This window comes from Mustela erminea, chromosome 5, assembly GCF_009829155.1.
Source record: "Mustela erminea isolate mMusErm1 chromosome 5, mMusErm1.Pri, whole genome shotgun sequence".
NCBI classification, from domain to species: Eukaryota; Metazoa; Chordata; class Mammalia; order Carnivora; family Mustelidae; genus Mustela; species Mustela erminea.
The window spans coordinates 59,623,428-59,631,249 of NC_045618.1; positions in this window are offsets into that span (position 1 = coordinate 59,623,428).

Sequence of the window (7,822 nt, forward strand, 5' to 3'; positions counted from 1 at the left end):
GAAAGAATGTGTTCATCTCTACATATACAGATAACTAGGCTATTTGGTATATATGCACAATACTGAACACACAGGTAAGCAGTTGCAGACACCTGTACATCTGAGTCCATTCTGTATGTAAGTATAGAAATTGTTCGTTATTCATTCAGTAATTGAGTTTTGTTGAGTTTTTCTAAAGAAAGAGGCCAACTTCTGCCTGGAAAGCATCTTTCTCTCTGGGTTCCTGAGAGCCCTGCATTCTGCATGCATCTAACTCTGTGTCTGGGCCCACCCTGAGCTCTTTGATGAGGCTTTCTAACTATTCCTACTTAAGCGATTTGTCTTTTCCAAACACCTAAAAAAATCAGAAGTCGGCTCTATCTCTTTCTTCATCTTCTGCCATGTGGTTAGTCTTCCTGGTGTTGTCTGAGGCACCTCTGACCTCAAGAACAAAGTTCTCCTTTTCTCTTGTTCTCTCTTCTGCTTCTCCTACCTCTCTGATGGGCAGTAGTCAGTGTCTCTGTAGTAGTTGAGAAGGTTTGGGGACCATTGTCTTCCTCTGCCTGCTTCTTGGGTGAGCTCACTCCTTGGGACTCTGTCATTCTTCCTCTTTTCAATCAGGACATCTTAACTGATGTCCATGGACCTTTTACTTGGCATTTTGGTGGGTATCTGTGAAGCTTCTGGAACATAAAACACCCGCTTTCATCAGATTTTCTAAATTATACATTACTCAGATTAGGTGTTTTTATTTTCTTCCATGACTTCCAGGACCCATATGACTCTCCGTCTGAATATTCGACTTCAATATCTAATATCCACACCCACGTTTCCAACTGGTCACCTCCTTTGATTGTCCCAAAAGGCTTCCTTGCCATCTCTCCGGCCACATGGTGGTCTTGGCCCCCATTATCTCTGAATCTGGACATGTGTCATAGACTTATAATTGGCTTCCCTAATTACAGGACATCCTCTTCTCTGATCCTGCTTTCATTTCACTTTCAGAATTACCTGATCGTGTCATTTCTCTGCTTCCAAACTGCCAAGGAACCCCGTTGCCTACAGAATAAAGTGTGAACTTGTCAACATTGTGCCCCTTCAAAACAGGACCTCATCTGTGCAGCCTAGCCTCTGGCTGTGCCCTCCCAGGCACCTGACCTCTTAGGTTGCATCGCAGCACTCTTGCTATAGCTGTGCCCAGTGCCCTCGCACGACTCGGTGCTTTTGCTTCTGCACTTCCTTCCTTTCACCTGGTAAACACACAAAGGCACAGTTTTACCCAAAGCCTGTCAAACTGACAAGTCACCCCAGAGAACACATACAGGGCTACCTCCCCAGTGCAGAGGGGTGCAAACCCAACTGCCTGCTTGTGCTTGGAGAACCTATCGGAGGCCATTGCTTCTACTCTGATGCTTAACATCTATTCTTCCATTTCAGATATATATTCACTGGTTGCCTACTTAGTGTCAGATGCTGTCCTTGGCACTGAGCATCGGGTAGAGAACAAGATAGACAAGATCCTAGTTCACAGAAGCTTACATATCTATCAGGCAGACAGGAATCAAGTCAACAAATGAACAAAGACACCACGGTTTTACACTCTCGATTTCCAGGAGCTACCTACCACTTCAGAGTCAGGTTAGCCCCCCGTGATGAAGACCCCATGAAGTGTCCCAGTTGAAGCCCCCACATGGACCTGTGGGGAGGCAGCTGCTACATTTAGGGGCACAGAGTTCCGGAGGAGAGTGACGAGAGATGGAGAGGGAAAGGAAGGAGCCAACGTGGAACCATCCTTTGCTCTCCTGCTGAGTGCTGCTCCTGTTTCTGAGACACAGAGAACTGGCCTCATTATTTTGCGGCTATGTTGGCTGTCCCGAGCAACAGCACACTGAACATGGTAACTTCCTGCTGCTGCTCACCTTGGACCAAGGCTAGAGGGCTTGTCCACATAAGAAGCAGTGCCATTTTGCTCCGTGCCTGTAAGCTGAGGGCTTATGGTGGAAATCCTGCTGGTTTCTTTCTCCTTGTGTGTCCTCTCATGCATGCAGCAGCGTGCCTCCCGGGAGCCTCTCTGGTTATGGGCCAGCTGTTCTGGACAGTATTCCGTCCCCTCGAGGCACCCCCAGAATTCTCCAAGGGATACTTTATGAATGTCCTAGAATTATATTTTAAGATGTCTCATCCCAGATACAGACCTTAATTGCAAATATCCATTCTTAATTTCTGCTGCTTTGAAGGATGCTCCCTGGCTCTGTGAAGCCCTTCCCCCACAGTCAGATTTATTTATATCACACAACCGATATTTTTTATTTTGGATTTTTTTTTTTTTTTTGGCTTCTAACACAACAAACAAACAAATCCCCACTGGCTTTTACTCTCCTCAGATGGGCACCCCTTGAAGGGGGTTTTGAACAGAGGAGGAACAGGATGGAACTTCTGCTTTAATGGGGTCACTCAGGTTGCTGAGTTTCAAAGTGACTCATGAAAGGGAAGGATGGAAGGTTCTCTGTGGAAGTGGCCTTCATAGTTTCCAACTCCTAGGTCCCCCAGGCCAGTGGCTTTCCAACCGATTTGAATATTACCTCATGATGAGAAGTACGAAATTACATGTTTTACACTCTGTGACTCAGGTGTACATTAACACTACACGTGAGACTGAAACACAAGTTCTGTGAAACACAATCCTTTCAAATATATATTTTTTGAATGACATTAAGAAATGAATTCTGGTCAGGACCCACGAGATTGATCCAGGACAGGGTTGGGATCATAGTTTATGAACTATAGCTCCCAAGTCTACCTGTCATGATAACAATAGATCTTGATGAATACCTCTGGAAAAGGGAACTGGTTGGCTCTGCGCATGGGGGGGCTGGCATCTTCAAGTTCATTGTTTCTCCTTTCATAACTTTTATTTTTGTATCATGTGCAAGCATCTACTCAATAAATAGATCCTATTTTGAATCGTTCTGGCAGAGAGCTTACTTTCTGATTCTGACCCGCATGGCTTTGAAAAACCAGAGTCTGGGGCCAGTAAAGGTGAGTTACCAGTGAATCTATTTTGCTCAAATTCATTAAGAAAGAAAGAAAGAAAAAAAGGAAGGAAGGAAGAGAGAGAGAGAGAGAGAGAGAGAAAGAAAGAAAGAAAGACAGACGGGTGCCTGGGTGGCTCAGTGGGTTAAGACTCTGCCTTCGGCTCAGGTCATGATCCCAGGGTCCTGGGATAGAGTCTCACATCAGAGCAGGGGGCCTGCTTCCTCCTCTCTCTCTGCCTGCCTTTCTGCCTACTTGTGATCTCTGTCAAATAGATAAATAAAATCTTAAAAAAAAAAAAAAGAAAGAGAGAAAGAGAGAGAGAGAAAGTCAAACAATATGCTTTTCACAACTATTTGGGAGGCAGAATGGCACAGTAGTTAAAAGCAGGAGATTTGGAGTTCAACTGATATTGGATTTCAGCCCTCATGCTTCCTGATAATGTGACCGCGAGCAAGGTATCTTTTCTAAGCCTCAGTTTTCATGTCTGTAAAAATGGACGCAAGCAAAGCCTACCTCATGGGACCTTGCTAAGAATGATATGGCACGGTCTACGGCTAGCATGCAGTAACCGCTGAGGACATACTGTTTGGAGTGATGATTCTGTGCCAAGTTGTGGGCATTCAAAGTTTTGAGAAACTAGTTAAGGACTAAGAGATCACACCGAAGGGACAGTACCATAGCTCTTGACTGATGGGGAGCCAGCTTCTCAGAGGAAGTGAGGTCTGGGTTAATATGCAAAAGGTAAGATGAACAGTGAGCAGAACAGAGAGCAAAGGGGAGAATGGGGGGAAGAGAAGAGAGGGTGGGGGAGGGGAGAGAAGAGGCCCGGTGGGGAGGGCAGGGGTGGAGACTGAGGAGGGGAAAGTCTTTCAGAGAAAAGGAAGGTGGGGAAGCAAGGAGAAGGAACATGCGCTTTGCTGAACTGCGACACTCAAGGACTGACTCTGCTTCCCCCCCCCACCCCTGCCAATGCATAAATAAGGTTTTCAAGTCTGACTTAATCGTATTGCCTTGGCAGAATCTGAGAGGGTTCACACCTTGAAGAGTTCCCCATGAGCTCTTTAAATCCCCTCCACTTTGGATGTGATTCAATTAACACCACTCCTCAAGTCTGCCTTTGGGTGCTTGAAATGAACTGTTGAAAAAGGACCCAGTTAATTAAAATCCAACACTGGGCTCCTTTTCAAGTGGCTGGCATTGCAAACCCAAGGGCAATAACTTAAATGCTAAAGCTAGTTTTGTAATGCAACCAATATCTTTAAAAACTCCAATTGTGCACCCAGCACCATACCCACATTAATGCTACTCAATAATTTAACATGTACAAACACATGGGTAAAAGCTGGGGGAAAAAAACCGTTCATAGAAAGATTCAAATGGTTTGGACCCGTCAAAGGATGTGGTTTTCTGGGTACAAAAACTGTTTAATATGCACTCAAAAAGGTACTGTAATAAGTATGGTATAGAGACTAAAACTCCTGAATATTAATAGATGTATTTGCATATGAGCAGTGGAGAAAATCATTGTAAACTAATGGGGTGAGTGCTTTTCAAACTGGGATAGTCTACAGACACATAGTTAAGAATCTAAAAGAAAAATTTTTTCCCTTTAAAAAGGGACCATTCTTCCCTCCTGTTTAGGAAATACTAAAGTAACTTATTTCACGCCCAATTTACAAGCAGTAGGTGGGGTTCGAACACCCAATCCCACTGCTCTGTGCCAAAGGTCAGTCTCCAACTACCCCACCATGTGGGGAGTGTCTTTTCGTTCAGTCTGATCGTTTGTAATCCTGTAACAGGCTTCTGTATTCCTCTGGTTTTGGAAGTAGGAAGTGAGATTCTACGGGCCCCCCTAAGAAGGGTGTTTCTTTGACCTTGTGGGTAACTGTGTTGTGTTTCACGAATAACAGAGTGACACCCAAGAGAACATCATGCCAATTAGAAATGCATTGACTAAAAAACAAAGGCCAAAGCTTCAATTTGCTGCAAATATTGATTGACATTGATCGGCCTCCATGCCTAATTGGCAACTGACTCAAACCTTTTTGTCAAAGTAATTTCTCAGCATGCGTCCGAATGATCGCCAAAATTTACTGTAAAAGAAAACTGTCTTTTTTGTTTTATATTGCCTTTTTTCCCCCCGCACCTTGCATCAAACTGGGGATCCTTTGAACAAAGCCTGTAGCCTGAGAAGTCTGTGTTGTGGCTTCATAAGTATGGATAGAGCCTCACTGCCAACCAAGCAAGTAAACTGGCTGTTCAGCTGAGTTGTTTTTAAGTTAATCAGTGAAAAGCACTGCCATATGTTGTGATAAATCCAGTCAGTGCCCACTTAGGTGTGATCTTTCAAGTGTTCCAGAAGTGAGACTTTGCTCCTTGAGAAAGGTTACCACATGCTGGACCTTAATTTGGCCCAGGCAGGTGTGATCCTGCTGGAGTGTTACTGCTTTGATGTCATAAGTTTGTATTTGGGTGGGAGGCGATAGGGTGAAGAATCTGGGTTAGACTTATGATGGAAAGAGACAAGTTGTATATAATCAATGTTGGCAGTTGTCTAGTCTCCTAAAAATCCGAGTTGTTGTGACTTTGGCCTGTTCCAGCCAGAGGGAGGTAATGGGTTGAGGAAGAGGTGGGGATGGATGGTAGTTGAGTTTGCCTCAGGGCTTCCCCATAGTAGGGGCCATATTTTGATATTTGTGGGCCCCTTCCTCCATAAAAATGTATTTTATGGGGACTCCTGGTGGCTCAGTCAGTTAAGCGTCTGCCTTCAGCTCAGGTCATAATCCCAGCCCACACTGGGCTCCCCACTCAGCGGGAAGTCTGCTCTCTCCTTCTCCCTCTGCCTCTCCCCCTGCTTGTGCTCTCTCTGTCTCTCTCTCTCAGATGAATAAATAAAATCTTTAAAAATATATTTTATGATTATGTTATCATAAAGATGAATATCGTCCAGGATGAATTTATTATTATGTATTCACTCATCAATTTTTTTCTCTTCTAATTTTGAAAGAAATTAAATTAAAACAATTTCATGGGCCTAAACAGTGGGCTCTAGGCATTGTACCTCCTGGATTCGCCGGCCCTGGGAGTTAGGCTGTCTTCATGAAAGACAGGGTGTTTTTTCTTGGGGCCCGGCAAGTCAGTGGCTTCTAGGTGTTGAAAAATGTTGGCATAAAATAAGGGACAAAGTGAGCTTTAGGAGGAGCTCCCTCTGTCCCTTTTGGACATGTAAGAGGGAGGCACAGGAAAGATTACCTGGAGAACAGTAAGATGAGAGATGGGATGGAAAGCCAAGGCTCGCCTGGAGAGGAGAGGTTAAACTAGGGGCTCTGAAGGGTCATTCAAGGTCAGAGGGTCCAGCCTAGAGGGACCAAAACAGTAGTACTTACTGACCAGCTGCCTTAGGGATTAAGCAATGCTTGTCCTATACCTTTAAGTACCTATTGCTTCCGTGTGAGACTTGAACTTGGGGCTAATGTACCTGAGGCCCAGCCAGAAAGGGCCTGCCAGCCCCCAAGGTACTGCAGAAAGTAGGCTCTACCCTTGGGCACAATTGGTAGGTGACAAAACAACAAGCAGACAGAAAAGGGCCAACTTCCATGTCAAGCTACACTGATCTAGATCCTAGGATCATGTAGAATGCTTTTTACTTTTTTCTCTGCATTTTCAGTTTACCCTGAATCCCTAATGATGATTATATGAGCCAAAATAGTGAGTACTTCCCACACGTCACTCATTGTGCCAAGAAATAAATAAACATTATTTTATTTCAACCTCACAAAAAAAATCTTTGTGATTTACCTTTGTTGTCCCCATTTTATAAATGGGGATTTAAGGCTCAGAAAGGTAGTGTGATGCACCCAGGGATGCATTGCTAGTGGAAGTTGAGTCTGGGTTTCAAGTCAATATGATTCTGGAGTTTATGTGCTACATTGTCCACTCGCAATTAGATTTTGCACCCCAAAACAGTTGAGTTTGTTGGCAATTACTCATTATGAAATTCTGGGTAGGCAACCATGCTAACCATATTGTTGAGGATCCCAGTGTTGGGATGTTGATGCTATCTTTCATCTGTCTTACCAACCACAAGTTATAAACTCGAGCATCACAGGGATCAAAATTTTGGTCTGTTACAGCCACTCCCTGACCCAGCTCAGGCTAGAACTGTCCCTAAAAAGATTTGGCCATTGGTGTGGGGACAGAAAGCCACTGATTTAAGCCTTCTTTGGGCCCTACCCCAAGGTTTCAATGTAAGTTATTTGAAAAAGGAAAGTCTAAGATTTTCAATGTGCTACAAATATGGTGGTTACCTTTATATATCAGTTCTCACTGTGACAGGTGACAGTGTGGTGACAGGTATCATAGCTCTAGAGTGTGTGTGTCTATACATGTGAATGGTTCCCAGATTGAGCCAATACATGGTTCCCACTACAGTCCGTTCTCCATGATTCTTTTTTTTTGGGGGGGGGGCCTTTGATCTTCTCTTTAAGAAATGAGAGATTATTAGATCAAGTGATTCAAGCATTATTCCTTAGGGCTTTCTTGCTACAACCCCAGAGATTTGATTTGTTTATTTATGTGAAAAGAGTTTTAGCTGTCATCACACTTTCTTTTTTAAGTTCTCCCAACTGAGCTGTTAATGGAATTGCATTCCAACATTAAAACCTACTCTCAACCAGTGTGAAATATAAATACAGATATTTGTCCTAGCCTGGTAAATTAGGAGTGAAGACTGATTTTGACTTTTCTGGGTTTTGGATTATTTTGTCCAGTTCCTCAAGTGCCCAGTCCAGACCATCCTTTCCTGGAA